This window comes from Cynocephalus volans, chromosome 5 (genome assembly GCF_027409185.1).
Source record: "Cynocephalus volans isolate mCynVol1 chromosome 5, mCynVol1.pri, whole genome shotgun sequence".
NCBI lineage: Eukaryota > Metazoa > Chordata > Mammalia > Dermoptera > Cynocephalidae > Cynocephalus > Cynocephalus volans.
The window spans coordinates 164,074,518-164,099,971 of NC_084464.1; the positions used below are offsets into that span (position 1 = coordinate 164,074,518).

The following is a 25,454-nucleotide window of genomic DNA, read 5'->3' on the forward strand; positions in this document are numbered from 1 at the left end:
GCAAGGCCGCCTTCTTCCCCACACAAGCGCCATGCACGTGTTCAGTAGAGGCGAGACAGTCAGAGGCCTGCCTGGGAGCGTTGGAGGGCACGGTGTGGACTGAGCTCCCTGGCCTGTCTGGAGCTGGCACCTGAGCACTGAGAGACAGTGTCCATGAGGAGGGACAAGGGGATGGGAGAAGGGGACAGCTCTGGCCTGGCTGGCCTGAGCCTGTCTGGCTCTGGAGTCTTCCCAGCAGGCCTGGAGGCTCTTGTCTCTCTTCCACGGTAGGTACGACCAGAGCCACAAACAAAAACCATATATTCACTTTCAGTGTTTATTTTAATGAAATAAATTGACTCAAATAAAAATACACAAATGTGGGAGTGAAAAAAACATAAATGTAGATTCTGAAGAAACTACAAAAATAAGGATAATTATTAAAATAGACATTTCATAAATAAGTTTGCTACTTAATGAAAAAGAAAAATTTCTGGCCAAGTATAAGTGATAAAACATTGCTAATGGCCCCCCACCGGCCTGGCCTGCCACTAAGGAGCCCCCCCGAATGGCCTGTCCTAGGGCTTCCTTGGCATGCTGGGTGCTAAGGGACCCCTGGCCTGTCCTGGCCTACCTCTAAGAGACCCCCTGGCCTGGCCTGGCCTGGACTGCCCTGCCACTAAGGGCCTCCCTCAAATGGCTTGCCCCAGGGCCCCTTTGGCCTGTCCTCCCACTAAGAGTGCCCCTGGCCTTTCCTGGTCTACGACTATGGGCTGTCCTGGCCAGATCTGCTGCTAAGGACCCCACTGCCACTAAGGACAGGCCTGTCCAGGCTTACACAAGAGACCCACTGGCCTGGCCTGGCCTGCCTCAGGGCCCCTGTTTTACTCCATTTTGTGTTGCTATAACAGAATACTTGCAACTGGGTAATTTATAAAGAGAAATGAAATTTATTGCTTATAGTTTCTGAGGCTAGGAAGTACAAAGTCCATCTGGTGGTGGCAACAGTGACCCAGGGGTCTCACATTGCAAGATGCTGGAAGCAGAGAAAGCAGAGAAAGACAGACTCCCATGTGCTCTTCTTTTAAAGCCCTCAGAACCATACACTTGACCACCATTTTTAATCAATACAATTGGGCATGGTCTGCCCCTGGCCCCCCAAAACTCATGTCCTTTTCACAAGCAAATGCAGTCATTTCATCCCCACAGTCTTAACTTGTTTCAACTCAAGAGTCCAAAGTTCAAAGGCCCATCTGTGAAATCAATACAATTTATCTATTTCCAAGATACAATGGTGGGACAAACATAGGGTACATAGTCCCATTCCAAAAGGGACACATAGGCCAAAAGAAAGGGGTATTGGGTTCTGAGCAAGTCCAAAACCCAGCAGGGCAGGCATTTAATCTCAAAGATGGTGAATCATGGACCTTGAGTCCATGTTCCATGTCCTCTGCATGCCGGTGTGGGGGTGGGTTCCTAAGTCCTCGGGCAGCTCTGCTCCTATAGCTTTCCTGGTTGGAGGCCACACTTCAGCAATCCCAGGCTGTCACTCCACTCTAGCTCCACAGGTCTGGGGTCTCCATGGCAGTCCTGCTCTCATGGCCCCACTGGACCTGGTGCTGATGGAGTTTCTCTGCTGCAACTCCGACCCCACGTTTCCACTTGGCATTGATCTAGCAAAGGCTGTCTGCAGTGACTCTGTCCCAGTGACAGATCTCTCCCTGGGCCCCCACACTTTTCCATACATCCTTTGAAATCTGGGTGGAGGCTCCCAGGCCTTCTGAGCTCAGGCATTCTGTGAGCCTGAAGACCTAACACCACGTGAACCTCACCAAGGCTTCTGGCTTGTATTTTCCAAAGCTGTGGGTCCAGCCACACCTGGAGCCAGTTTAGCCAAGGCCGGAGCAGCCAAAGCAGCTGGGGTGCTGGTGCTAGAAGCAGTTGTCCAGGGTGACCCTGAGCAGTGAGCCCATGGAGGGCCCCTCAAGCCAGTTCCCCAAGACCATTTTGTCTCCCTAGATCTTTGGGCCTGAAATGGAAGAGGTGGCCCCAGAGCCTTCCGCAATGCCTTCAGGGCCTTTTCCTCTTCTCTTCATAATCCCATTCTTTTGTGTTAATCTTCTTAGTACCACTGAATTTTCTTTCTGAAAATGCTCCCCTCTCCTCTACCACATGGCCAGGCTGCAAATTTTCCAAATCTTTACACTCTGCTTCCCTTTTAAGTTCTGCCTTTATGTCACTCCTTTGTTGCCATAACTCAGAGCAGGCTCTTACAAGAAGCCATGCAGCTCCCTTATGCTTTGCTGCTTAGAAATGTCTTCCACCAAATACTCTGGTTCACAGCTCTTAAGTTCCAACTTTGACACGGTCCCAGGGCACGGACACAATGCCGCCAAGTTCTTTGCCAGTTCACAGCAAGGGTGATCTTTGCCCCAGTTTCCAATAAACTCCTTATTTCTATCAGAGACCTCCTTTGAATGGTCTTTACAGTCCGTATTTCCATAAGCATTCTGCTCACCACCATTTAAACAGTCTCTAAGACATCCCAAACTTTCCCTCCTATTTTTGTCTTCTTCTGAGTCCTCCAACTCCTCCAGACTCTGAATACCCAGTTCCGAAGCCATTTCCACATTTTCAAATTTCTGTTACAAGGAATAGCCCATTCCTGGAACCAATTTTCTGTGGCTATAGCAGAATACTTGGCACTAAGGGCCTCCCTGGCCTGGGCTGGCACTAAGAGGCCCAGTGGCCTCATTTGTCCCTAGGGTCCCCTGCCCTGTACTGCCTCTAGGGACCTTATAGGGTAGGCTGGTCTGCCATTACGGCACCCCTGGCCAGGCAGGGCTACCCCAAGTACCCCCTAACCTGGCATGGCCTGCTCCTAGGGAAGCCCTGGCCCTGCCTGACGTGCCCAAAGAGCTTCCCTAGCCTGGCCTGGGCTGTCACTAGGACACTGCTGGCCTGGCCCAGCCTGGTTCAGAGCCAAGGACCCCCTGACCTCTCCTGGGCTATCCCAAGGGAACTGCTGGCCTGTCCTGGCCTGGCACTTTGGACCACTTCTGTCTTGGCCTGCTCTGCCACTAAGGGCACCCATGGTCTGGCCTGACGCTAGGGCTCCTGTGCCCTCTCCTGCCACTAAAGGCTGACCTGGCCCCTAGGCTGCCAAAGGCCTCCTACTGCTATGGGCAGGCCTGGCCTGGCCTGCCCAAGGAACCCACTGGTTGTTCTGCCATATGGCCACCCTTTACTAGTCTGCCTCTAGCAGACCACAGCCATAAGGGAACCCCTGACACTAAGTGCACCCATGCCACTAAGTGTCCCACTTGACTGGCCTGTCCCTGGGCCACCTTGGCCTGTCTTGGTGCTAAGAGTCCCTTGGCTTGCCTCTAAGAGATCACCCGGCATGGCATGCCCTGCCACTAAGGGTCCTCTTTGAATGGCCTGGCCCATGGCCCCCTTGGCCTGGTTACTGCTATGGCACCCCTGGCCTCGCCTGCCTGTGTGCAAGAGACCCCCTGGACTGGCATGGCCTGAACTGGGGGTCTCTTACAGGCAGGCCATTTCAGACCAGGACAGACCTGAGGTAGGCCCAACCAGTGGGTCTCTTCTCTACACCTGGTCAGGTTCACCCATAGTGGCAGTGAGGCCCTTAGCAGGCCTGGACAGGGACCGTTAGTGGCAGGCCAGGAAAGTTCAGGGGCACCGTTAGTGGCAGGACAGGCCAAGTGAGGCCAGGGTGTCTCTTAGAGGCAGGCCAGGCTGGGGGTGCCCTAGGGGGGTCTTTCTTTCTTTCCTGGGGGCCCAAAGGGAGGTCAGGCCAGGGCCTGGTGCCTGTTAGTGGCAGGACAGGCCAGGAAGGACATAGGTAGGATAGAAGAAGGAAACATGACAGAAAGGAAAGAGAGAGAGAGAGAGAGAGAGAGAGAGAGAGAGAGAGAGAGAGAAACAGACCCCAAAGAAAGAAAGAAGGAAGTAAGGAAAGAAGGAAAGTAGTAATGAAGGAAAGAAACAAAGAAAGAGCCCCCAAAGAGAAACATAAAGAAGGAAGGACGCAGGAAGGAAAGAAAGAAAAGACAGAAAGGAAGGAAGGAAGAAAAGAGTCCCCCTAGTCTCCCCTGGCCTGGACTGACCTGCCTCTAAGTAGCCCCCTGTTCTGGCCTGGCCTAGCCTGGCCTTCCAGTAAGGGCTCTCCTGGCCTGCTGTCCCCTAGGGCTCCCAAGAGAGAAAGAGAAAGAGAGGGAGAGAGAGAGAGAGAGAAAGAGAGAGAGAGAGAGAGAGAGAATGAGAGAAAGAAAGGAGAAAGAAAGAGATAGGAAAGAAAGAAAAAAAGAAAGAAAAAGAAAGAAAAGAAAAGAAAGGAAGGAAGAGAAAGAAAGGAAGGAAGCAAAGAAAGAAAGAAAGAAAGAAAGAAAGAAAGAAAGAAAGAAAGAAAGAAAGAAAGAAAGAAAGAAAGAAAGAGCCCCCAAATAAATAAAGAAGGAAAGAAGGAAGGAAACAGGGGAGGGGACGGGAGGGGTAAGGGAAGATTAAGGGAAGGTTACAGAAGGTTAAGGAAAGTTAAGGGAAGGTTAGTGAAGGTTAGTGAAGGTTAGGGAAGGTTAAGGGAAGGTTAGCAAAGGTTAGTGAAGGTTAGGGAAGGTTAAGGGAAGGTTAGCAAAGGTTAGCAAAGGTTAGGGAAGGTTAGGGAAGGTTAAGGGAAGGTTAGCAAAGGTTAGTGAAGGTTAGTGATGGTTAGTGAAGGTTAGGGAAGGTTAGTGAAGTGAGGAGGGAGGGAGGAAGGAAGAAAAAGAAAGAAAGAGCCCCCTAGGGCCCCCTTGGCCTGGCCTGGTCTTCCTCTAAGAGAGCCCCTGGCCTCACCTGTCCTGCCACTAAGGGCACCTCTGGCGTTTCCTGGCCTGCCACTAAGGGCTTCCCTGGCCAGGCCTTTTGATGGCCCCATTGCCACTAAGGGTGGGCCTAGCCAGGCCTGCCCCGGAGACCCACTGCCTCAGAGCCACCCTGGCCTGGCCTGACCTATCCTTAGGATCCTGCAGGCCTGACCTAGCCTGGCACTATGGGCCTGTCTGGCCCAGCCTGGCCCAGAGCCAGGGACCACCCTGGCCTGTCCTCGGTTGTCTCTAGGACACTTCTGGCCTGTCCTGGCCTAGCACTATAAGCCACCTCTGTCTCAGCCTGGTGCTACGGGCACCCCTGCCAGGCCTTGCCTTCCACTAAGTGCTCCCATGGCCTGGCCTGACCCTATGGCCCCTGTGCCCTTGCCTGCCACTAAAGGGGCTGCCCTGGCTCCTAGGCTGCCAAGGGCTTCCTACTGCTATGGGCAGGACTGGCCTGGCCTGCCCAAGGAACCCACTGGTTGTTCTGCCATATGGCCACCCTTTACTAGTCTGCCCCTAGCAGACCACAGCCATAAGGGAACCCCTGCCAGTAAGTGCCCCACTTGACTGGCCTGTCCCTGGGCCACCTTCGCCTGTCTTGGTGCTAAGAGCCCCTCGGCTTACCTCTAAGAGATCACCTGGCATGGCTTGCCCTGCCACTAAGGGCAACCCTGCCACTAAGTACCCCACTTGACTGGCATGTCCCTGGGCCACCTTGGCCTGTCTTGGTGCTAAGAGCTCCCCAGCTTGCCTCTAAGAGATCACCTGGCATGGCTTGCCCTGCAAATAAGGGCCCTCTTTGAATGGCCTGGCCGACAGCCCCCTTGGCCTGCTTACTGCTAGGGCCCCCCTGGACTCTCCTGCCTGTGTGTAAGAGACCCCCAGGACTGGCATGGCCTGACCTGGGGGTCTCTTACAGGCAGGCCAGGTCAGGCCAGGACAGACCTGAGGCAGGCCCAACCAGTGGGTCTCTTCTCTACACCTGGTCAGGTTCACCCATAGTGGCAGTGAGGCCCTTAGCAGGCCTGGACAGGGACCGTTAGTGGCAGGCCAGGAAAGTCCAGGGGCACCGTTAGTGGCAGGACAGGCCAAGTGAGGCCAGGGTGTCTCTTAGAGGCAGGCCAGGCTGAGGGTTCCCTGGGTGGGGGGTCTTTCTTTCTTTCCTGGGGGCCCAAAGGGAGGTCAGGCCAGGGCCTGGTGCCTGTTAGTGGCAGGACAGGCCAGGAGGGATATAGGTGGGCTAGAGGAAAGAAGGAAACATAGAAAGAAAGGAGAGAGTGGGCTAGAGGAAAGAAGGAAACATAGAAAGAAAGGAGAGAGAGAGAGAGAGAGAGAAACAGACCCCAAAGAAAGAAAGAAGGAAGGAAAGAAAGACCCTCCAAAGAAAAAAATAAAGAAGGAAGGACGCAAGGAAGGAAAGAAAGAAAAGGCAGAAAGGAAGGAAGGAAGAAAAGAGCCCCCTAGTCCCCCCTGACCTGGACTGACCTGGCCTTCCAGTAAGGGCTCTCCTGGCGTGCTGTCCCCTAGGGCTCCAAAGAAAGAAAAAGAAAGAAAGAGAGAAATAGAGAGAGGGAAAGAGAGAGAGAGAAAAGAAAGAAAGAAAAAGGAAAGAAAGAAAGAAAAGAAAGAGAAAGGAAAGAGAAAGAAAGAAAGAAAGGAAAGAGAAAGAAAAGAAAGAAAAAGAAAAGAAAGAGAAAGGAAAGAAAGAAAGAAAAGAAAGAGAAAGGAAAGAGAAAGAAAAGAAAGAAAGAAAAGAGAAAGAAAAGAAAGAGAAAGAAAGGAAGGAAGAAAGAAAGAAAAGGAAAGAAGGAAGGAAGAAAGCAAAGAAAGAAAGGAAGGAAGGAAGGAAGGAAACGGGGGAGGGAAAGGGAGGGGTAAGAGAAGATTAAGGGAAGGTTAAGCGAAGGTTAGGGAATATTAGGGAAAGTTCAAGGAAGGTTAGAGAAGGTTAAGGGAAGGTTAGTGAAGGTTAGGGAAGGTTAAGGGAAGGTTAAGGGAAGGTTAAGGGAAGGTTAAGGGAGGGTTAAGGGAAGGTTACAGAAGGTTAAGGAAAGTTAAGGGAAGGTTAAGGGAAGGTTAAGGGAAGGTTAAGGGAGGGTTAAGGGAAGGTTACAGAAGGTTAAGGAAAGTTAAGGGAAGGTTAGCAAAGGTTAGTGAAGGTTAGGGAAGGTTAAGGGAAGGTTAGCAAAGGTTAGTGAAGGTTAGGGAAGGTTAGTGAAGTGAGGAGGGAGGGAGGAAGGAAGAAAAAGAAAGAAAGAGCCCCCTAGGGCCCCCTTGGCCTGGCCTGGTCTTCCTCTAAGAGAGCCCCTGGCCTCACCTGTCCTGCCATTAAGGGCACCTCTGGCGTTTCCTGGCCTGCCACTAAGGGCTTCCCTGGCCAGGCCTTTTGATGGCCCCATTGCCACTAAGGGTGGGCCTAGCCAGGCCTGCCCCGGAGACCCACTGCCTCAGAGCCACCCTGGCCTGGCCTGACCTATCCTTAGGATCCTGCAGGCCTGGCCTAGCCTGGCCCAGAGCCAGGGACCACCCTGGCCTGTCCTCGGTTGTCTCTAGGACACTTCTGGCCTGTCCTGGCCTAGCACTATAAGCCACCTCTGTCTCAGCCTGGTGCTACGGGCACCCCTGCCAGGCCTTGCCTTCCACTAAGTGCTCCCATGGCCTGGAATGACCTTAGGGTCCCTGTGCCCTCACCTGCCACTAAGGGCCACCCTGGCTCCTAGGCTGCCAAGGACCTCCTACAGCTATTGGCCAGCCTGGCCTGTCCTGTTCAAGGAACTCTGTGGTTGTTCTGCCATACGGCCCCCCATTACTAGTCTGCCCCTAGCAGACCACAGCCATAAGGGCCACCCTGCCACTAAGTGCCCCACTTGACTGGCCTGTCCCTGGGCCACCTTCGCCTGTCTTGGTGCTAAGAGCCCCCCTAGGATTTCCCCTAGGATTCTGTAGGCTTGACCTGGCCTGGCACTATGGGCCTTTCTGGCCCAGCCTGGCCCAGAGCTAAGGACGTGGGCTGTCTCCAGGGCCCTTGTTGCCTGTCCTGGCCTGGTACTATGGGCCATATGGGCGCCCCTGCCTGGGCTTGCCTTCCACTAAGTGCTCCCATGGCCTGGCCTGACTCTAGGGCCCCTGTGCTGTCCCCTGCCACTGAGGGCTGCCCTGGTCAAGCATGCTGCCAAGGGATTCCTACCACGGAGGGCCGGCCTGGCCTTTCCTGCCCAAGGAACCCACTGGCCTGGACTGCCACATGGCCCCCCTAGTGGACCACTGCCATAAGGGTCACCCTGCCACAAAGGACAGCCCTACATGCCCTAAGTGCTCCCTTGAGTGGTCTGTCCAGGGACCACTTGGCCTGTCTTCATGCTAAGGGTCTCCCTGGCCTGCCCGGGCTCTAAGACTCCCCTGGCCTTTCCTGGCCTTGGCAGGCCTGCCCTAAGTGCTTCCTTGGCCTTCCCTGGCAATAAAGGCCCCCTTCCCAGGCCTGACCCTAGGGTCCCCTGGCAATAAAGGCCCCCTTCCCAGGCCTGACGCTAGGGTCCCCTGGCCTGGCCTGCCCAAGGGACCAATTGCACTGGGCTTCCCCTACAGGCCCCTGAGACTTGACTACTGGTAAGGGCACCCTGCTGCTTTTCTCTCTCTCTTTTTTTTTTTTTGTTCATTTTTCTTTGCTTTTTCTTGTCTTTTTTTTTTTTTTTTTGGTTTCTCTTTTATGGTATTTTTTCTTTTTTCCTTGTTTGCTTTTCTCTGTTTTTTTTTTTTTTTTTTCTATTTTTCTTCTTTCTTGTATTTTTTTTTTTCTGAGTTTTTTTTGTTGTTAATTTGTTTTTTGTATTTTTCTGTTTTCTCCCTTTTTTGGCACTCTTTTTTTGGTTTTCTTCTTTTTGTTGGGGTTTTGTTTTGTGGGGGTTTCTTTTGAGGCTTTTGGGGGGGGTTCATGTTTTCATGAGGGTATATTTTTTCTTCTGGGAGGGCTTTTGTTTTTTTCATGGGTGGTTTTCTTCTTTCTGCTGGAGTTTTTTGTTTGTTTTTTAAATTTTGTTCTAAAAAGATGGCCTGTAAGGGGATCGTCACCCTTGACTTGGTGTTGTCAGCACCACGCTCTCCAAGTGAGCCACGGGTGGAACTGGAGTTTTCTTTTTGGTAGGCTTTTGTTCTGTGTGGGTTCTTTTTTTATTTCCCTGCTTCTTCTTCTTTTATGGGGATTTTCTTCTGTTTGTTGGGGTTTGCTTATTTGGGGGATTCTTCTTCCTTCTCTTGCATTCTTTTTTGGGGTCATCTTCCTTTGGGGGATTTCTGCTTCATGCTGTGTTCTCTTCTCTTTGTTGAGGTTTTCCTGTTTGGGGTGTTTTCTTCTTGTTATGGGTGTTTTCTACTTCTTTGGGGTGTTTTCTTTATTTTTGAGGTGTTTTCTTCTTCTTTTGGGTGATTTCCTCTTTGGGGTGTTTTCCTATTTGGTGTGTTTTCTTCTGCTTGGAGTTTTCTTCTTTTGGGGGTTGTTTTCTCCTTGTTCTGGGTGTTTTCTTCCTATGTTGGGTATTTTCTTCATTTATGGTTATTTTGTTCTTCTTTTGGGTGTTTTCTCCTTCATCTTGGTGTTTTCTTCTTCTTCTTTTTAGTTTCTTATCTTTTTTGTTTGTTTGTTTGTTTGTTTTCTGATTTTCGTTTTTTCTTTTCTGGCCCAGCTTCTCTGCCAGCTCCATCTTCTCATGCTGGCCCAACTGCAGCACTGGGGACCTCCACGTTCTAATCGGTCTGGATGGAGAGAAGCAATCGGTGGCCCCCTGATGCCGCTGGAGACCCACGGCACAGGGAAAGGGGCACAGGGCACTGGCTCACAGGTGCCTTCCCAGGTACCATTTCCTGTGAGGTCTCCAGCACCCAGTTCACCAGTGGGGAAACAAAGGCACAGGGGGTGACTGTGGAGGGCAGGCCGGCAGGGTGGGTGGCATACCAGCCTGATGAAGCCAGTCTACAGCTCAGCCAGCTGCTCCTGGAGCTCACGGGCCTGGGACAGCACGAGCTGGTGGTGCCATGGTGGCACTGCGTGCCCTCCAGCAACTGCCTGTGCTGCTTGTCTCAGAGCCCAGCAGCAGCTCCAGCTCCAGCAGCCGCTCCTCCTGCTCACGGTCCAGGTGTCTCAGACCCTCGTTGTCCTTTACCTGAGCTTGGAGCTGACCTGCCAGGCTCTCCAGATGCTTCTGTAGCTGCTCAGCCTCCATCTGCAGCCCCCGTTCTTCCTCGATGGGCCCTGCTGGATGCTCTGGGCTTGGAGGCTCAGCTAAGAAAGGAAACAGATGAGGGATTCTGGCCTCTGGAGCTGCACAAAACCCTCTTCTTGCCCCACAGCTACTAATTCAGCCTAGACCAGACCATGGCTTCTTGTCTAATCATTCCTCATGCCCCGATGATGGTCCGTCATTCAAACCACTTTCAAACAGAGTTCTTCACATTCCTATGCTCAAGACAACTGTGGGGGGCTGACAGTGGGCACCCCACCCCTCTTTGCAGATGGGGACACTGAGGCTCAGGTGAGCAGACTTGCCGTCTGCTGGTGAACACCTCTTTCTCTCCCCCCACCTGCTCCCAGGACACACAGTCCCAGCTTACCTGTCCACCTGCTTACATCGGCCTAACAGGTCTCTGGCTCCTGGGCTTGACTCAGGCCGTGCTCCTCCCTTGAAGCGTGCACCTGCCCAGAGCATAGGGGGTGAGCCATGGAGGGAGCGGCTGTAGAACGGACAGGCTGTCACCTTCCTCTACCCCACCCCCATAAAACCAAACCCTGTGCTGTAGCCGCTCACTTGTTGTGGCAGGAGCTTGGATGTCTCAAGCTTCTTCATCTGGAGCTGCAAGGCCACCTTCTCCATCACAAGGACCTGAAGCTTCCTCTTCAGTTGGGGCTGGTGACACTTGTGGTCCTCATTGCTGTTCCTGTGGCCAGAGGTGGAGGAGAATGGAAAGAACGAGGAATAGAAAAGACCACTTTGGTGATCAATGCACTGAGTTTGTCACATAAGGAGAGGACCATGGCATGGGATGGGAGCCTGACGAACCAAGAGTCATAAGTGCCAGTCCAGAGAGTGGACATGAATTGCCTGAGGCCACACATGAGTCACTGACACAGCTGGGGCCAGAGCTTGGCTCTGCACGTGTCCAAACCTGTGCGTCCCCCTTATCATGCTCACCTGTACCCTCCCACCTCCTATCACATCGACTGCGCTGAGACCCCCGGACCTGCCATCCACAGTCCCCCTCCTACTTCTTGTCCTCCAAGTGCAGGTGGAGAGCATCTCGCTCTTTCTTCAGGTCACGGTAGGACTGCAAATGCAGAAAGGCGAAGTCAGGATTCGGCAGGGAGAAGACGTAGTTGGGGGCACACGAACACGGGCACCTACAGCAACCATCCCGCAGTGACATTTCCTCCCCTGAATCACACATGACATCTTTTTCAAGCATTTCCAAGCCCATGTTCTCAGGTGCTTTTACTAAGAACTCAGTAAGGGTGGAAGAGGCAGGGAGAGAGATCTGATTTACAGCTGGCTGACAGAGGCCCAGGGATATCGGGTCAGGTTGTCATTGTTATGACTGTCATCACGATCATTTGACTCTGTACTGAGTGCGTCACCAGGCACCATGCTAACAATGCATTGAATCCTCACAACCACCATAGGAGGCAGTTACTATTACTGTCTCCATTTTGTAAATGAAATAAAGTATTAGAGGTTGACTGCTAACATCACTTACAGCTGGGATGTGAACATCCGGGTCTATCTAACTCTCTAAGGCCATTTTTCCCCCGTGGGTGGAGGTGCAAGCGTGAGGGCAGGTGGCTGGACTCACCCTCTCCGCCTCCTTCTGTTGTGCAGGGACAGTGGTCAGACTCCACTGCAGCTCTTTTATCTGCACTCAAGTGAGCACAGGCAGCTCGCCAGATGTTCACACTCCCCTGGAATGACAGAGGTCAGGATGGAGCCGAAAGGACTCCCCAAGGCCTGCCAAGGCACCGGGTTGAGGGAGGAAGGGTGCCCAGATCCACACCTGCTTTCTGCCAGACCCCATGGTGAGTGTCAGCCAGGGCTCTCTCTAACTGTGCCTTTTCGGACATTCAGACATCAGTGGTCTGAATCTGAGCCTTTGGGAGAAAAGGCAAATGGGTGCTGAGAGAGGGAAAGGAAGGCTCTCCAGGGGACCTGAGGGATGCCATACAGTCCACTCACCTGCAGTTGTTCCTGCAGGGAGTTCACCTGCTGACACCTGCTCTCCTGCAGTAGGAAGAGGAAAGAAATATCTCTTACCAGGGAGGCAGAGATGCAGCAGTAAGGGACAGGACCCCAGAATGCCAATGATGGCCCAGGACAGGCCCACCAGTGAGACCAGATTCTCAGGGACCTTGTGGGGCTGAGGGTGGGGTGCAGGGGTTGAGTCTTATCCAAGTTGGGAGTGGGCAAGACAAGCCTGCAGCTCCCCATCTGAGTCTTTCCCCAAACCCATCAGACAAGGAATGAGCGAACAAAGAAATTATGTTCCTCTTTCCTGTTGGTCCAGAGTTTCCTAGTGCTGTTTTTTCTGTGTGGAGAATCACAGGAAAGTGACTGAGGTTATCCCCTCAGCTCCATTCCCCAGACCAGAGTTTGGGCAGGGGACAGGAATGGATTTTCAAGGAGAAGCTCTCACACCCTATGGGGACACAAATTGACAAACTCTCCTTGAACTCCCAAGGAAAGAGAATTTGGATTTTTGTTGGTTTTCACTCATAGCTACAGAGCTGAACATCTGAATCTGGATTCTCTTTAAAGGACAGCCACAGAAACTTCTAGAAATGGAGGCTGAGAAAGGAAAGACTACCCTTCTCCCAGCTTGTGATTCAGAAGGGTGCATGTATTCACCACAAACCACACACTATGGGACTGGAACTGTTCTTAATAGCAGGGATCCAGGTATGAAAAGGACAGGTAAGATCCCTGTCTCCCTGATGTTTCAAGTGTGCCTAGAAATCTTTCATTCTTAGAGCTGAAAGGGGCCTTTGACACCCTCTAGTTCTATCTCAGGACATTCAAGCCCTGGCAGGAGAGGTGGTTTGTACAAAACCAAAGACAAAGCGAAGCAGGAACTAAGTCAGGGTAGGAACACAGGACTTCTGACAACAGTCAGCCTAGTGTTTCCAGCAAAGGGACAGCCCAGGGCACATGTGGTGAGGAGTCAAGCAGGGGTGTCTGGAAAAGAGAGAGTGGGCAGACAGGGCAGCAACAGAAAGAGCCATGCCGCATGGTCTGGGGTCCCTCCCGCTGAGAACTAGGTCCCCCAGCATCCCATTCTCCCTTGGCACAGGAACCCCCAGCCCCTTTTCTTCAGATCCCCAAGTGGAAATTGCAGCTCAGGATTGGCAGTGTGGAAGCAGGGGAGCCCACCGGACTCTTACCAATTCCTGGATCATGCTCCTTCAACGTTTGTTTCTACGTAGCTGGAGCACTGGGCTGCTGCTAGATCTAGGCATCTGCCCTGAGGCACGTGCAGAGAGGAGGAGGTGGAGGAGGTCTGCGGGGAGAGGTAGAGACAGCAACCATTAGGCCTGGGGGTGGGGGCTGTCTCAGCTGGCAGAGGGTCACCCAGCTCCCGCAATGGGAGGTGGTCAAGAGGCTGGCCCGCAGGGCACTTACCTCCAGCTCCTTCATGTAAACTGATGTCACAAAGGCCTCCCCACTGATGTCACAAAGGCCTCCCCACTGATGTCACAAAGGCTTCCCCACTGATGTCACAAAGGCTTTCCCACTGGTGTCGCAAAGGCTTCCCCACTGGTGTATGATGTGGGCTAGAAGAGATGACAGTGCACATGGAGACGCTCTGTCCCTCTCAATGGCTGAGCCCTTTGCTGTCCTTTCTTCCCCATCAGCTGGCAAAAGTCTCTTTCCTGCCTGACCTGGACCGGGCCCTCCTCCTGCAGCCCCTTTGTGCCCACTTTTCAAGGTCTCTCTCCCCCATTGTCCCTCCCCTCCTGAACAGCTCTTATCCTGTACTTTTCTTTTCTTTTCTTTTTTTTTTTTTGGTAGTGGCTGGAACAGGGATTGAGCCCTGGATCTTGGTGTTGTCAACATCATCCTCTGCTTCCTGCAGCTGGATCCAATGACAGCCAAGCTCATGGTCTGTGATTGTGGGTACAGCTTCAAGGGAGAAGACTCAGAGTCCTAAATCATATCCCTAGCAGAGGGAGCTGCAGGATTCAAACCCAGACCTAACCAGTCCCTGACACTTCTTCCGTGATCATTACCATTGCCCCCTACTGCCTCTTGAGCCCCCTGTTTCCAAGAGCCTGACCAGCCGAGACTCACCTCCTTAGGCAAATGGCGACTCCCAGAAGTGGCTGAATCAGGGCTACTGCCAGTTGTCATTTTGTTCCTTGCTCTGCAGGACCACCAGGACTGTTTCTCCATTGGTGACCTCTTAACTGTGAAAGGAAGAAGCAGTGATATTCAGGAGACCAATAAGCCCCTCTACCTCCATCCTACTTTACACTTTTTTCCAAAATATTCTTCCTTATACCATCTGATTTAAGGCCACCAGCAACCTTACAAGGTGTTGTAATGATCACTAAATGGCTGAAGGAACGGACTGATAACATGACTAAAAAAAGGCAATAATGGAATTTAACTTCGCTCTTCTGGGGCTTTGTCATGAATCAGCAGCTGCCAGGTGGCAAAATACAAATCAGACCTCGGGGTCCTCTCTTACAGAGCTGTGAGAAGTGCACACTAGTGCTTCATAAATGTTTACGTCAATGTATCCTAGTGGCAGAAGTCACGAGGGCACACCCCTAGGGATCTGGGGACCTAACAGAAAGAGGACAGCCCAAGCATCATTTCAGAGAAGTCTGTTACGATCTTACAAATCTAGATGAACGTCACACTTGAGTTCATTAATAGAGTTTTCCTCTCTCAAAAGAATCGAGCAAATCTCATTCTTTAGAAAGATGCCCCCTGTGAGTCCTGTGGCACCGCAGATTGAGATGATCTGGGCAAGATTCAAGCTGTGAAGTTCAGTTGCCCAGGATTTGTCCCACAGAAGATAAGCACATCTTCCTTCAGAGGGCCCTGACTGACAGGCGCTCTGGTCCCAGAATCCTAGGGAATTCTAACGTGAGATACAGACTCAGAAATAAGATCTAAAGTGTCTCTAGAGGGTAGAAACCTGGGAGAAAACCAAACCAAACCCATTCTCCCGACTGTCACCCAGAGATATTGTCAACATTTCAAGCCCACTGGTGATATGTAGGCTTTTCAGGTAGTAAATGTCTAAGTAAAGGGAGTGAGGGAGACAGAAACCTCTCGGTCCTGGTTCCCCTAGTCCTGAGTGCCCTTCCAAATGGAAATTTGTGCCACGACCAGAGAGGCTGGAATGACGGTGAAAACACTTAGGGGACTGGGCCATCAGGTCAAAGGCTGGGCTCCAGGCAGTAATGACAGGGGACAGCTGGCGAGGGCAGGGGCTGGGATGGCTGATGGCGCAGGGATGGCTGAGAAGACTTTGGTGAGGGGAATCAATAGGCTCAGAGGGACAAGCCCCATGTGCCTCAGAAGTGACACCGAGTCCTGCCCCTGACCCACCATCACAGGGGCCTCGGGCTGGGTCCGGGGCCTGTGACCCAACATGCTATACCTTATTCTTGGCCACAGCCAATTTCCTCTGTCAGGTTTCCTCCGACATCTCGAGGTGGGGAAAAGGTAAGGGAGGCCGCGTTACCACCATCCAGGCACTGGGGACTCGCTTCCTTCAGGTGACAGCGCAGATGTGCAACTGAGCCAGAGCTGGTGGGAGCGGGCGGTGCCAGACAACACTGCAGTAGGTGTGTCCTCAATGCTTACAGCTCATTGGTGAATGAGAAAGATGAAACAAATGGGGGCATGCCCAGGACACAGGGAAGGATGGAGTCACAATGACAGCTGCGGGTCACTGGTCCCACCCACCCCAGGGAGAGACCCCCCCTTGGGGAAATGGGCGGGGCTCTCGCTTGGTGTCCATGCAGCTCCTGTGCGACCCTTCATGGCAGTTGTCAAAGAATTCAAGGCAACTGGCAGAGCAGAGAGGCCACTGTCCAGCCCCAGTTCTGGCCCCTCCTGTGCCAGTTCGACCCCTGACCCGGGGCGTAGAACCCCAGGACTCAGGAGGTGGGCGAGGAATGGACAGCAGGGGAGAGTTTGTCACTTCACAGTCCCTTTCCAGACTCCTCACAGCTCTGCCCCAGACTTTCTTATCCCAGAAACCACCTCCAAAGACCCCCATCCAGTCCTCCAGGTGCTTCTCCACTCGCTGCCTTCCCCGAGGGTCCCTACACTGATCCCGGGAGCGTAGCTGCCCCCTCCCAGCTGGGTCTCATCCAGGTCACTCGTGCTTGCCAGCTGCTCCTCCTCTCACACCCTGCAGCACCCCCTTCCTCCCAGCACGGGCTCTGGGTCCCATCAGCCTTTCCCCTTGGGTGCCTCAAGACCAAACTGGGGGGGCTAAAACTGTAAAACTCTCAGAAGAACCCATAAGTGTAAATCTTCATGATCTCAGATTAGGCGATGGTTTTCTAGGCGTGACATCAAAAGCACAAGCGATGAAAGAAAAAATGGATAAACGGAACATCGTCAAAGTTAAAAACTTTTGTGGTTCAACGAATGCCACAGAGAAAGTGAAAAGAAACATGAAAGAAAGAAAGAAAGTGAAAAGAAAACCACAGAATTGGAGAAAAATTTTACAAATCTTATATCTTATCAGTTTTTTTTTTAAAGACTACCGGGGTGGGGATCTTAACCCTTGACTTGTGTCGTCAGCACCACGCTCTCCCAGTGAGCTAACCGGCCATCCCCATTTGGGATCCGAACCTGTGGCCTTGGTGTTATCAGCACTGCACTCTCCCGAGTGAGCCACGGGCTGGCCCAATCTGATATCTTAGAAGGAGCTTGTATCCAGAATATATAAAAATGATTAGAACTTGATAATAAAAAGATAAGTATCCCATTTTTTTAAATTGGCAAAAAATCTGAATACATAGTTTTCTAAAGAAAATATACAAATGACCAATAAGCACATAAAAAGATGTTTGACATCAGTAGACATCAGAGAAACGCAAATCAAATCCACAATGAGATATCACTTCACACCCACTACCACGGCTATAGACACAAAGATGCATAAAACAGTGTTGTAAGGATATGGAGACATTAAAACCCTCACACATGGCTGGGAAAACTGTACAGTGGTGCAGCCACTTTGGAAACGGCCTGAAAGTTCCTCAAATGATTCAGTGTAGAGTCACCATATGATCCAGCAATTCCACTTCTAGGTATATGGCAGGAGAAAGAAAACTATGTATCCACACAAAACCTTGAATATAAATCTTCATAACAGCATTATTCACAACAGTCCAAAGGTGGAACTAGCCAAGTGTCCACGAACTGATGAGTGAATAAACAAAATGTGGGACATCCATGTAAATAAACATTATTCAGTCATAAAAAGCATTGGGGTGCTGACACATGCTACAACTTCACATGAACCTTGAAAACATTATGCTCAGTGAAAGAGGCCAGTCACAAAGGACCTCATAATGTATGATCCCCTTTTTATTAAATGTCCAAAATGAGGAGATTTGTAGGAAACTAAAGCATATTAATGGTTGCCTAGGGTTGGCGGGGATGGAATAATTGGGGATGATGGCCAAGGGATTTAGTTTTGGAGTAATGAAAGTGTTGTACAATTGCTGTGATGATTGCAAGACTCTGAGTGCACTAAAATCCATCGAATCACACACTTTAAATGGGTGAGTTGTGTGGCATGGACATTATATCTCAATAGAAGATGTTCAAAAACAAATGTGGGGCTGGCCCGTGGCTCACTTGGAGAGTGTGGTGCTGATGACACCAAGGCCACGAGTTTGGATCCCGTATAGAGCTGGCCCGTGGCTCACATGGAGAGCGTGGTGCTGATGACACCAGGTCAAGGGTTAAGATCCCCTCACCGGTCATCTTTTATAACAAAAACAAACGCAAGAACAACACATGTGCCTTCAGCTTCTCATCAGGATATAGATGTTGCAACAGCCCAACGCCCAGCACATGACCAGGAAAAAGCCAGATAAAGCATAAAAGTCCTATTTTGGAGGCATAACGGTGCTGTGGACATGACAATTAGATGACCTTGAATGTCACAGCCAGTCGTGTCCCCACGTGGCCGCCCGTCCCAGGTCGCCAACCCCTGCGTCCGCCAGATTCAAACCAAGACGGAGAGTCGAATTCTGGCGCCGAGCCCTGCGATTGGGCAGGAGGCGCGGCAGCAGCCAATGGGAAGGCGCGGAGGGCGGGGCGAGGGCGGGGCGAGGGTGGGCCGGGCCCCGCAGCAGACGGACAACCGAGCAGAGAGACAGACAGACAGACAGGGCGGGCACGCCGCTCACCGCCCGTCGACGGAAGGTGAGTGCGGCCGCTGCCCGAGCCCCCAGCCCCGCCTGCACCCTGGGGACGGGCCTCGTGTCTCCCTCCGGGCTCCCCCGTTTACCGAAGCCGCAGCTGCGTCCTCAGAACGTTCCCTCTGGTTTTGTTCACGCTGCTGCAGGGGATGGACCCAGCTTGTCAGAGAAAGCCCCTCCTCCTGGTGTCCGTGTTCCTTGTCATTTGTGTCCCTCTTCAGCAGCACTGGAAGGTGCAGCTCTGCAGGTCCCACGATGGGGCACACTCCGGGGTACGCTCCGGGCCCCTGCAAAGCGGGCCTATCTGTCGCTGTGGCAGGAACGAGCTGTCTCTGACCTCCGATGAGGTGACCTGGGGCTTGGGCAGGACTCAGTTGTGGCGTGAGGGGATGACGGGGCACACAGCCCCACTGCCGTGGGCACTGACCCTGTGGTTTCCATTGGAGGTGTGTCTGTGACCAGCAGAGATCCCTTGCCCTGGGGATCCAGTGGATCGTAGTTAGGACACCAGGTAGAGCGGAGCACGAGGAAGTCATGCACAGTCGTGCGGTGTGTTCACTGCACAAGGGCCCCGGCAGGGGTCTACTCAGGGCACCAGTGCGCATCTCCACAGGAGGCTATGCCCACCCGGGGACAGCACCATTCCCTAACTGTGCCCTAGAGGGACCCACCGTCATTTACGTGCCCAGAGAGTTGTTCCACAGAAGAACACGGGCTGTGGGTCCCATCAGACCAGACGCTTTCCCCTCAGATGCCTCTCCAGGACTGAACCAGGATTCAGCTGAAGCTGCCCGGGGCTTTCTGACCCCCTGTGAGGAAGTTGGTGCCCCCAGCCCTCTCCTGTGGAAGTCACTGCTGTCCCCAGCCCTTTTCTCCATCCCAACAGCAGCCGACACCCCACCCCAGCCCTCTTCAGGGGCTTGTCCCAGCAGAACGACTCTGCCGAGAACCTGCAGGTCATTTCTCAGTCCCTCCCTCCCTTTCCTCCTGCCCTACAATCTTCGCAGAAGAAGTGGCGTCCTGGCTTGTCCCAGGTCACCTCCTCCGCCTCCTGCTGCTCCTTATGTAAATGTGGGTGTTTCTGGCAGGTTCTACTCTTCTCTCTCCACTGTTCTCTTTCTATACACCCCACAAAGGTCTCACACCCGTCGTAATACCAAGGTCAAGGGTTCGGTTCCGAGTACCAACCACCAGCCGAAAAAAAAGGAAGGATCGAGCATGGGTCAGCCTCTGTGCCCACTGGAGGGTGGCCAGGGTACCCCAGCTGGGGCCTGGTTATCCCCAGGGCTTGGTAAGACACTCGGGGCTGTTCAAAACCCCACACACATCCCTTCCTCCCTCCTTCCTCCTTGTCCTTTGAATGCTATCTTCTCCTTCTTCCCACCCCAGGGCCTTTGCACATGCAGTACTCTGTGCCCAGATCATCTTTGGTGCTGGGGTTCACACCACAGTGCTTCTGCTCCCAGAATGTGTGAACTTAGGCAAGTTGCTTAACCTCTCTGTGCCTCTGTTTCTGCATCTGACAGATGGGGTGCGGCCACCCTCGAGGACTCCCCAGAGGATGGGAGTGACAGGGCATTGCCTGGGTCACCGTCCTGGCCACAGGCTGCTGTGGGTACAGACAGTGGAGCCCACGGTCCTCCTGCCAGGCCAGGCTGTCCCTGCCCCCCTGCATCGTCACCTTGCAGGGGCCTTGGTTGTTGGAGTCGGCAGCCAGACAGACCATGTGGGGGGTAATGCTGCCATGCCAGAAATGACTGTTGTTGCACATCCTGGCATCCAGCATGCAGACGTCCAACTCCCGCAGGGCCTGGGCCAGCTGCCTGCCCTGGTGGGTCAACCCGCAGCCGCCACACGGCACTGGGCTCCTGCTGCCACGGCCTGGCGCCTTCTGGGCAGGGCCAGGGCTGGATGGTCCTGCTGGGCTTCACCCTCCTGTCCAGCTGCAGGGGACAGACAGGAGGGGGCAGGTGAGTGAGGGATGACTGGGGGAGGAGCAAGCTCTCAATTCCCCTCCCCTGTCCCCCCAGCACCTTAAGCAGCGCAAAGTCATTCTCCAGGTCCGGGGCGGCGTGTAGTCAGGGTCGGGGACGGCCCTCCTGATGCGGAAGGTGAGGCGAGGGTCGTGGAGGTGGTGCAGCCCCAGCACTAGCCTCAGCAGTTCTGTCCTGTGAGTAGTGGGAATCAGGGTGTGGACGGCCGGCCTTGCCTGGGCGACCCCTGCTGCATGCAGCCCCGGCCCCCTGTGCATCACTCACAGCAGGACCGAAGACTGGAGGCCCCCCACCCCAGCCCACGCACACAGGCAGGGCCCCTCGCCAGGCCTTTCCTTATGTCTTCTCAAGCCGCACCCTCCAGGAAGCCTTCCCTACTCCGATTCCCACCTGGCCCTGGCCCCAGGGCAGGACCTGTGTGTCCAAAAATGCCAGCCTTCCCCCTGGGGCTTCTGGAAAACCACCTCCAGGATCTCCCCTGATGGGGGGCTTCAGCCTCAACCACATTGATTGCTTCAGAGGTTGGCATTTCAGATGAATGCTGAGCCAAGGTGAGGTCGTTTGTCAGATATAAGTGGCCAAACAAACTCACTGTTGGAGAGCTGCTTTGGGTTTAGCTGAAAAAATGAACTTGCTTGTTGCTTTGATTATTTTGGATCCGCTTACACTAAGAATTGTCATTAAAGCAAACAGAAAAAAAGCACTGCTCTACCGAATCAACAACTTCTAATTTGTTGTGGGATCAGGGGAAGAAACAAACATGCTTCTTTGTCAGTGAGTCACGGCTGAGCATCGATGGCCCACCTGACTGGCAGTTTCCATCAGGTGTCACCTGCAGCAGCCTCCCAAACAGTGACGTGGGTGAACCTGCCATCAAAACAGCCCTGGCAGGATATACATTCTGGTGTATGGGAAGTCAGAACAGGCTTATTAAAATAATATTTCCCACTGCTTTCCAAATAGCCAGAACTGACCCTTTGTTTTCAACACTCCCTAAAGGTTTCTCACTGGAGGTACACTCTGGTCGTACGTATGAGATTGATTTAGGGATTGGTGCATAGCCACATATTTGCAAGTGGTGCGTCACACCTCTCAGCAATGTGAGAGGTGGCAGAAAGCATGTCGTGGGACAGCAGCAGCGGCAGCAGTGTGCTCAGGGCAAGGCCATGGGCTGCAGCAGCCCCAGCATTGAGGGGAGGGGCTGTACAAGGAGTAGAGACCCCCAGAGGGCCCCGTGCCGGCCCACAGTCTCTGCCAACGTGGAAGAGCCCCTGGGCCGCCATCTGTGTCGTCTTCCCCCAGTGCCTGCCACTCAGCCCCACGCATCACCCGGGGTGCTGTGGGGACAGAGGAGGGGTCTGTGGCAGACTGGCAGCCTCCATCTTCACAGGGCGCTGCTCCTGGAAGCCCACTTGGCCAAGCTCCTGCCTCTCCCGCGCTGTCCCTCCATAGCCCCACATTTTCCAAAGGAACACAGGTCCCCTCAGAGCATGGCCACCCCTGCCCCACCTGCCCGTCCACCTCTGCTCTCGTCCCTCCCCCAGCCCACACCACGCACAGAGCCCTCCCTCGGGACCAGCCCCTCTGCATTCAAGTCACCTCTTTTGTCCCTCGGAGGCCAGCATGGCCAGTGCTTCCCTGGAAAGCTCCACGGCCCACCCACCCTTCTCTGGGGGTGGGTTCTTCCCGTGCTGTTTCCTCTGATTCTTCCCATGCTGTTTCCCAGCGACCTGGTCACTGTCCATCCCCCAGGGGCCCAGAGCACATTGAGGGGGAGCCCGGCCTTCCTAACCTTTGACCCCAACCACTCGAATAGTACCTGATAGGTTCTGGGACACAGAGAGGGTCATCACCAACTCTAATTATTGTTGGTTCTTTAAAGTCAGAGGAGCTTTCAGCATGAAGGGCTGCACACAAAAATGAGTACTTTGTTCAGTGCTCAATTTACTGAACTCACCTTTGAAACTACCTTTTCTTGAGCATTTAAAGATTGGTTCTAATTACATCAAATTTCCTTAAAGAGTTAAAAATGCATTTCTAGGATTAGCTGATTCTTTTGAACAAACACTTGTCCAGGCTCTGGTCTTACAAATCTGTCTCCCTTGACTAGTATTCTGTAACCTGTTGTCCTGCCATTGTGAAATATCAGCAGAGCTGATAACGTTGCTAAGAGCAGGGGCATTCTCCATGAACCCTGTAGTACGACTAGTGGGTCCCCTAGAAGTCTCCTGCAGCAGAGGCAGGACCAGGCCTGCAGGCCAGCTCTCTGGCCATCGGGGGACCACTGATGCTGATTATTTTTTTGGCTTGTGGCTCAGTGCTCACTCTTTCCTGGTCTACTGGGCTTTCTCATGGTTCCCTGGGTTTCTTACCTGCTTCTACAGGTAGACTCAAGTTTATATCCATACTTTATAAACCAGCACCTTATCAATGGAAAGAATAAAACCATATTCCCTACTTATTATAAGGAACAAAATTAAATGTGTCTGATTATATTCTTTTGTATTATAACTGTCTTCGTATATTTTGACTTTATTCCTTTGAATATCATTTTTAATTCATAGATCAAGTTCCTACGGTTGAGCACATTTTATTGTTTATTTTTCACAGTGAGTTGATCCTCAGATTGTTAGAACTTATCCATCCCCTGGCACTGGCTTTTCTGTCCTTTCACCACATCCCTTGACATTATTTGTGGAACTGTCCTTGCCTTCTGGAAACAAATAGCATCTGGAGACTAAATTAGTTTTCTGTGGCTGCCGTAACAAATTACCACACACTAGGTCACTTAAAGCAGTGGAAGTTTATTCTCTCGTTCTGTGGGGGCTGGAAGTCCAACGTGAGATGTCGGCAGGGCTGAGCTCTCTCCGAGGCTTGAATGGCGGGTCCCCACCACCCCCCACCTGCAGTGGCTTCTCTCCAGTTCCGGCCTCCGTCTTCACAGGGCCACCTTCCCTCTGTGTCCCTGTGTCCACATTTTCTTCTTCTTATCAAGACACCAGCCATTGGATTGAGGGCCCACCACAATCCAGTATGACCTCTTCTTAAATCAATGACTCTGCAAAGACCCTATGTCCAGTAAAGTCAACTTTGCAAGTTCTGGATGGACATGAGTTTGAAGAAATGCTGTTCACCCCAGGACAGAGACCCATCCTGGTTTTTCCTGCGTGAGGAGGTGGCATAGGCTGCTCTCCAGGACTCCTGGTTCCCTTCGGGGAGAAGGGTTCCAAAGACAAACGGTGGCCAGCGGAGGCCAGCTGAGAGTGGTGTGGTCCAGCCCGCATCGCCGCTTCTCACCAGGGGTGTGGATTTGTGCCGACGTTTCCACATACAGCCCACGTGTCGCTCTTCCCCACCTGCACAGCTGCTTTACCCACAGGCATGCCTCCTGCCGTGATAGCTGCTAGTAGTGGAAACCCCAGGATTTCTGCAGCCTGAGACTTCTCTCCAGCAGACCTGTCACCTGGCAGCTGCATGGATTGTCATCTCAGACTCAATCACCATCTCCCAAGTGTGCGGTACGGGTGGCAAAGCACCTTGTGCCCACCCAAAGCAAAAACATGGAAAATTTGAGAGAGGCCCACAGTTACTGCTCTCCTACCCTATGTGACTGACACTATTTTTGTTATATTAAGCATTATTAGTCAACGTTTTGTTGATGTTTTTGTTATTCAGGAATTCATTACTTGAACTTGTTTCCTACTGTTGCAGTAACAAATGACCACAAACTTAGAGGCTTTGAGTAACACGAGTCTATTACCTTCTGGTTGTGGAAGTCAGAGATGTACCCTGAGCTGGTGGGGCTGCCTTCCTGCAGGGGCCCAGGGGAGAAGCCTCTTCCTTTCTTTTTCCAGCTTCTATAGGCGCCCACATTCCTCAGCCTCATGCTTCGTCTGCAAAGCAGCAGCGCAGACCTTCACCTCTCTCTGCCCTCTGCCCTCTCACCTCGTCCTCTGAGACTCTCTTGTCCCTTCTTTTTCTGATAAGGACCCTGTGATTATATTGAGTCCACTTGGATTATCCAGAGTAGTCTCTCCCTTTCCAGATCCTTACTCATATCTGCAGGGTCCCTTCTGCCAAGTGAGGTGACATATTCACAGGTTCTGGGGTTAAGACTTAGATGTCTTTGAGGAGGGCATTTTTCTGCCTGCTACGATTCTCATTATGAATGGATGTAATCCAGCAATGTTCTCTCCATGTGGAAAGCATACCAAGCCCCCATAGTTTAAATTCCTGCACAAGTTTCTGATAAAGCGTGGTGAGTATATGAGAATGTATCTCTTTTTCTAAACAGGCCCCTAGCCCTGTCCTTGGTGCTGCTGCTGTGCCTGTATGAATTTCACTGGCCATCCATCTGGGCCCTATCCCCCACCCCTCCTGGAGTCTCTTCCCCTCCCCCACTGCCTGCTCCTCCTCTGCCCATAGTCAAGGTCACATTCCCTTGCAGAGTCAAGGCAACCCGTAGGAGGATTATGGGTGGAAAGGCCACGTTAAGTTGCAATATCAGATGGGAAATGACAGGGAAGAATTTAGCTCAAACCAGGCTTGTGGAAGTGGTGGTGTAGCAAGAGCATGAAGCTTTCTTCAAATCAAATACTAGGTGTGAAATTCCAACTCTGCCACCAACTGTGACCTTGGGCAAGTAACTTATCCTGTCTTCAATCCCAGGCTCCTCATCTCTAAAGGAGAGATGCTGGCCTCAGGTATTTTTGTCAGGAAATAATTATTCTGTTGGCAGAAGGTAAGTGTAGGTCTTACTTTTTAAAAGTTAGTTTCAGCTTTAAGCTTTTCTAAACAGTGTGTGTATTTTGTAAAGATTTTCATAGAAATTGGTGTAGGCTACTGAAAATATTTCTACCACCAAATTGAAAATTCTGAATATTTCACAGTGTAATTTGCAATTATACCTAAGGCAGTGTAGCAGGCATGATACACTCTGAAAATGGCTGATCTGAGAACCGGTTGTACGATCCATGTTATTTATCACTATACGTTTTAGTTTCTAGTGCTAAGTGCCTGCCCAATAGATCCAAAAAGTAAGTGATTTTTAAAATCACAGCATGTGGGAAAAAGGTTGGAGAAACCCTACAGTAGGACCTGCTCTTACGTTCTCTTCTAAACGTGTTGTCTTGTCTGCTCACTTCTAATTCATCATGCGGTCTCCCGACC

The 25,454-nt window shown here is 52.1% G+C and overlaps 1 pseudogene; it reads right to left on the reverse strand.

Annotated features, from left to right (window-relative positions):
* Positions 1-18,661: 18,661 nt before the first annotated feature.
* Positions 18,662-21,568, reverse strand: LOC134379192 (granzyme M-like; annotated as a pseudogene).
* Between the last annotated feature and the right edge of the window lie 3,886 nt (positions 21,569-25,454).